We start from the raw sequence: 5,739 nt of genomic DNA on the forward strand, positions 1-5,739 counted from the left end.
TGTTCCTCTCCTCCTTGTTGTTGAACATGTTCATCGCCTTCAATAGTCGCTTCCTTACGTGTAGCATTATCATCTACGACTTTATGCGATGCATCATGAGCAGCATGTTCTTCAATATAAACAACTTGATTATATGCACCTTTCTTTCTTCCAACATTCTCAGATGATAACTGTTCTTCATCATTTTCATCTCTGCTCAATCTATCAGCACTGCAACGTTTCTCTTCAACTTGTTCTTGAACATGTCGGTTGCCTTCAAAAGACGCTTCCTCACGTGTAGCATTTACATCTGCGACTTTATGCGATGCATCATCAACAACATTAATATCCGATAGATGTTCGTAACAGTCGTTCATCCTATCATATTCTCGATGGTCACTCAAATCAAAATTGTCATCGCCCATTCCATTTGATTTGTTGACAATCTTAAACAACTGTTCAAACATCTCATCAAAATATTCCTAGAAAAAAATTACTAACAATGATTAATCTGAATAACATTAGCAGAAATAAAAAGACTTCTCTATAAATTAGCTTACCTTCACTTTTCCAAAAACCGCATCCAGAATAGTAGATCGCTCCTCATTTTTAAACTTATCGAAAACTTCATTCACGATCGTGCTTCTTTCTTTTTCTGCATGCCTTTGAACCTCCATCGTTACCCTCTAGTATAGACACACAATAAAAATTCAGATATAGAAGAAAACTTCAGCTTAAAAACATGTTGTACTTTTACAAAAACAAAACCACAAAACTTCAAATCAAAACTTACAGAACATATTGTGTCGAGTAATTCATTGTCATCAAACTCAGTTGTAAAACGGTTAGAACGACTCTAGGTACGACGAGTAATTCATTGTCATCAAACTCAGTTGTAAAACGGTTAGAACGACTCTAGGTACGAGATGATTCGTCAATAAAAGGAGTTCGATTTGCTTTTTTTGATCGAGTCCGACTACGTGGTGATTGTCCAATAACAGGAGTTCGATTCGCTTCTTTTAATCGACTTAGACTACGCGGTGATTCACCAGTTGAAGGAACCGCATTAAGTACCTTTGAACGAATCTGACTGCATGATAATTGTCCAATTAAAGGCATTAAATTCAATTCCTCTTCTGTAGGAATTATATCTAATACCCTAAAGTTGCGATAATTCTGTTTAACACAAAAAAGTATATTATGAGGGGGAAAAACTAATACGTCAACATATAAACACAAAGACAAAAAAGTAACTTACTTCATGACTACTGAAGAATTCAAAAGGTTCGGGATATTTAGGCTCTCCCACACATACATAACGTAACATCGTGGGAACCTGAGGGGTATAAAGGTACTCGTCCTCTCTTATATACTTCTCCCGAATATCTGGGAAGCGCCCATAGAACCAAGCACATAACGGATATGGAAATCCACTAACTTTATACTCAGTTGAATGTACTTTGTTCTGCTTGTCCAATGCCTGTTTCAGTGAGTAAATGAGCTTCTCATAAGCCACATTACCCCAAGGATATTCAGCACAAACCTTATCGTCTTCAATAATAGATGCATACTCCTCCATCATAGATGACTCAGTCTTTTTCCCAAACAAAATAGACTCTACAACAAGAATTTCTGTAAGCTTCGCAGCATTATCATCACTCTCGCATATGTGACGGTGATTCATAGCATTCTTTGGAATTTCATTCCGAGTCATAAAATCTCGAATATCCTTCAAAGTCACACCCATGGACTTACCAAAATAGCGCTTCAGAATATTGCTTTCTCGATTAATTGGTTTTTCAACATTATGTGTTGTGATCCGCAAACCGCACATAATGTGAAAGTCTTCAAGGGTGAAGGAAACATCATGGCCAAAAATCTTGAAACTAATGGAGTCTCGATCATTGGTGAATATTCGAGAAAGACACAGACAATGAACCAACTTCATGTTGCATTTGAAATTCTCCATAGCCATAATGTATCGAAATGTACAATTATTAAGCTTATCCCGTTGTGTAGGAGTCAAGAAATTTGCAATTAAACTCTTCAAACTGTGGTTCCCCTTCCAGTAACCCTTACGGTTAAACCAATCTCGAAACTCAAAATATCTTTGCCCTGGTCTTGTAGGTGGAGGAGCAAGGACATAAGGACCTAGGGGTATTATAGGTGCTTTAGGTGCATTAGCTGCTTTGCGTACTTTAGCTGCATTAGGATCTTTAGGTGCTTTAGGTGCCATCTGTTCAAAAAAAAGTAAAATATATAAAAAATAACATCAGGACATTATCAAAAAGATCACTTAAAACTTCAATCTCTAAGAAGGCTGAAGTTCCACAGTTACAAAACAAAAACTTTAGCTCTAGAGCTGAAGTTCGACAGTTACAAAACAAAAACTTTAGCTCTAGAGCTTAAGTTCACCAATTACAAAACAAAACATTCAACAAAAAAATATGATGTAGTTTTTACAAAAAACAAAACATAAATTCAAATCCAAAAATAATGTCAAAACATAGAAAAAAAATTCAACTCCTATCTAAAGTATCATTGAACTATTATAAACTTCACACTTGAATAGTATCATCTATTTAACTCTCAAAATTTTTAAAAATTTCGACATCTAATCCCTGAAGAATTTATAGAATTTTCATCAATAACACAAACACTCGTTCAAAAAACCTAAAAACACAATCGTAAAAGTAAAACTAATGCACTTATCAAACTAAACCCTAAGAAACTATTTTATCATAAATACATGACTATCAAAACCAAAAATTAAATCGTAAAAATTAATACTAAAATAAAACCCAAAAAGTTAATGCAATGTACCTGTGATTAAATCGTAATGTGGGAACAACGACGACTAGCAGTTGAAAAATCAAAAACAACGACGAAAGCCGCTTGATTTCAGAGAAGAACAAATCAAAATACGCGAATAACGGGAGAGAGAGACAGAGATAGTAGAGGACTAGCGTATACTTGGAGAGAAAGTAGTCTTTTAATAAAGAAGGGCAGAATAGTCTTTTTAAAAGACTTGTAAGAAAAAAAACGGGTACAGGTGCAAACAAAAAAATAAAGCGGCTATCGATTAAAAAGAGGCGACCAAATAGGGCGCCCCATGCAATTTTTACAAAAAGCATGGAGATTATTGTTGAAAATTTGATAGAACTTCATCTGTTGAAAATTCGGGCCATAGGCCCATAATTCAGGAGTTGGAACCAAATAAAGGAATAGTGAAAATGGCTACTCTAACCTTGCACTTCTATTCCCAATTCCTAATGGGCTTATAGCCCATATATAGTTAAAATAGTACGGTCTAGCCAGTTTTCGGACTGGTCATTCAAAAATAGTCAGCGTTTATCAAGTCAATAAAAAATAGTCACTATTTTGCTGCAATAGAAACCGGTCCAGCATAATATACTGGAGTTCGGTGCACCTGTGTATGAACTTCCAACATATTATGCTGGACAGGTATACTTTGTTGGCTCCAGTATAATATACCGGAGACTGGAGCATCGGTGCTCCAAACTCCAGTATATTATGCTGGAACGGTATATTATACTGGAATTCCAATCTAATAGACTAGAGTTCCCTCTATTTCTTTCACTTTTTCCTCTCTTTTCACATGATAAATACGGAATAGAGAAGGCTTTATTGGACTAATTGGCATTTAGTTATAATTCCTATATCCACCTCAAGTTAATAGCACAATCATCACTGGATTCATAATTATATATATAATTCACGTGAACTCGTAATTAAACCTCTAGGTCCGCCATGATTTGGCTATATGATCACTCGAATCCGCGCCATGTGATTCGAGTTGTGACCTCTAGCCACTAGGTAGTCCTATTGAGATCTTCCTCTACTTTGGGGAGCTAATAATAGGACACTATATTAACAACAACCAAGTTACATCCAACTGTGAGTTTAACAACCAAAGCATTGGTCCTCAATATGAGATTTAAATGCATCTATCTAGAGAAGAAAAGGAGAAACTAAAAGGGAAACTTCCAAAGTGGTTTCTTCTTCCCTTCTTTTACTTCCACTTTTATTCCACATTCCCTTTCTTTGGGAGCAAATTCTAGCCGATAAGAATGGCTCAAACCAAAGAAAATAGAGGACCAAAGAATAAGTGCAAATAAGAGAAAATAACCATTGAGGATTGTGGTAGGATACATGGGCGTATGCACCTTATTGCTTTGTCGAAAACTTTTAAGTACTAGATGTGTAAGAAAAAGAAAAATATTGAGAATAAATATACAAAATGATATCACTTATCATTATAGTGAGTTGTTCATTTGTCTATTTCTTTAAACTGTGATATCGCTTATGAAATATCCTGTATACGCTGCTGATAGAATATGTAGGATCTCTCCATCATTAACCATAAATTACGAATTCAAATGCTAAGTATAAAAAACGTCTTGCTAGTAAAAGCTTTATCCCAAAATAGATCTATTTGACTGGAATTCAAATTAGTCACATCAGTGATTTTTTATTACCGAATACTTAAAGCAAAAAAGGAAACAAAGAACAAAAAAGACTAAGGGCAAAGAAGGGTGGAGGTCTAAAGGAGGCCCATGTGAGACCCAAAATGCAAAACAAGAATATAGGAATTGGAGCCATTTGTAGTCTTGGAAAGCATTTTTAGTTAAAGTTAGGGCAAGTCACATATTTGGTCTATTGATAAATAATAGTAGTAATTAATATTTATTAGCTAACCATATATTAAAAAATTATACATTGATTATGTATAAAATATGCATATTATTCATTAAAATATATTTTGCCCATTATTTTTGGAATCAGCTTTAAAGTTAGTGAGGTCCGAAATCCGAAGAGATGAAACAAAGAAGAGAGTATACAAAAGCTAACAGGAGTGGTCGTGAAAATGTAAGAGGGTCAAAAATCAAAATCTTCCAACGCCTGAAAAAGACAACACAGTCTGTCGGCTTATTTGATTGGGAAATGACTCATAAAGTCAAGTCATGTTTCAATTGATGAAAACTTTCCTCTTGTTATTCGGTTCTTTGATTTTCACAAAATTCTTGTTGTATTATTTTGCAGTTTTCACTGTTACTATTGTTTCCCCTTGTCATGATTTTGAAACTATGTGTAATTGCTTTTCCCAGTCGAATATGACACTATTTCTAGTAAAATTATAGGACAAACAGTTCTACTATATTTAGTGTTCACTCCAAAAGGCCCGACATGGCAAGAACAACAAGTGGTAAAGTCTTCATTATGTGAATTACAAGAAAAGAATGCTCAAATTATTTCATCCCATTTTCTTGTTATCTTGTTTTTGTTGGTACTTTTTCGTTTTACTTTTTATTTTTAGTGGGTTTTTGTATTATTGTATTGTGATGACCTTTTTGGGTCATCACTTATTGTTAAAATGAACTATGCGTTCTGAGGCCTTAAAACCCTCTTTTAGCATCACCTCGATTTGTGTGCGCAGTCCAGACGCGTAGCAGGAAAGCCTAAATGTGAAAATCTGTGAAAAATGATAAATTTTGACTATAAAATGAATTAAATTGACTTCGGTCAACGTTTTAGAGAACGGACCCGAAAATATGGGACTTGGGCGTATGCCCGGAATCGAATTCCGAGGTCCCAAGCCCGAGAAATGAATTTTTAAAGAAAATTATTTTCTAAAATTATTTATGAGGTTTGAAAATGAATTTTGATTAAGACTTGATAGTATCGGGCCCGTATTTTGGTTCTGGCGCCCGGTACAGGCTCAATATGATTTATATGTGT

This window comes from Nicotiana sylvestris, chromosome 7 (genome assembly GCF_000393655.2).
Source record: "Nicotiana sylvestris chromosome 7, ASM39365v2, whole genome shotgun sequence".
NCBI lineage: Eukaryota > Viridiplantae > Streptophyta > Magnoliopsida > Solanales > Solanaceae > Nicotiana > Nicotiana sylvestris.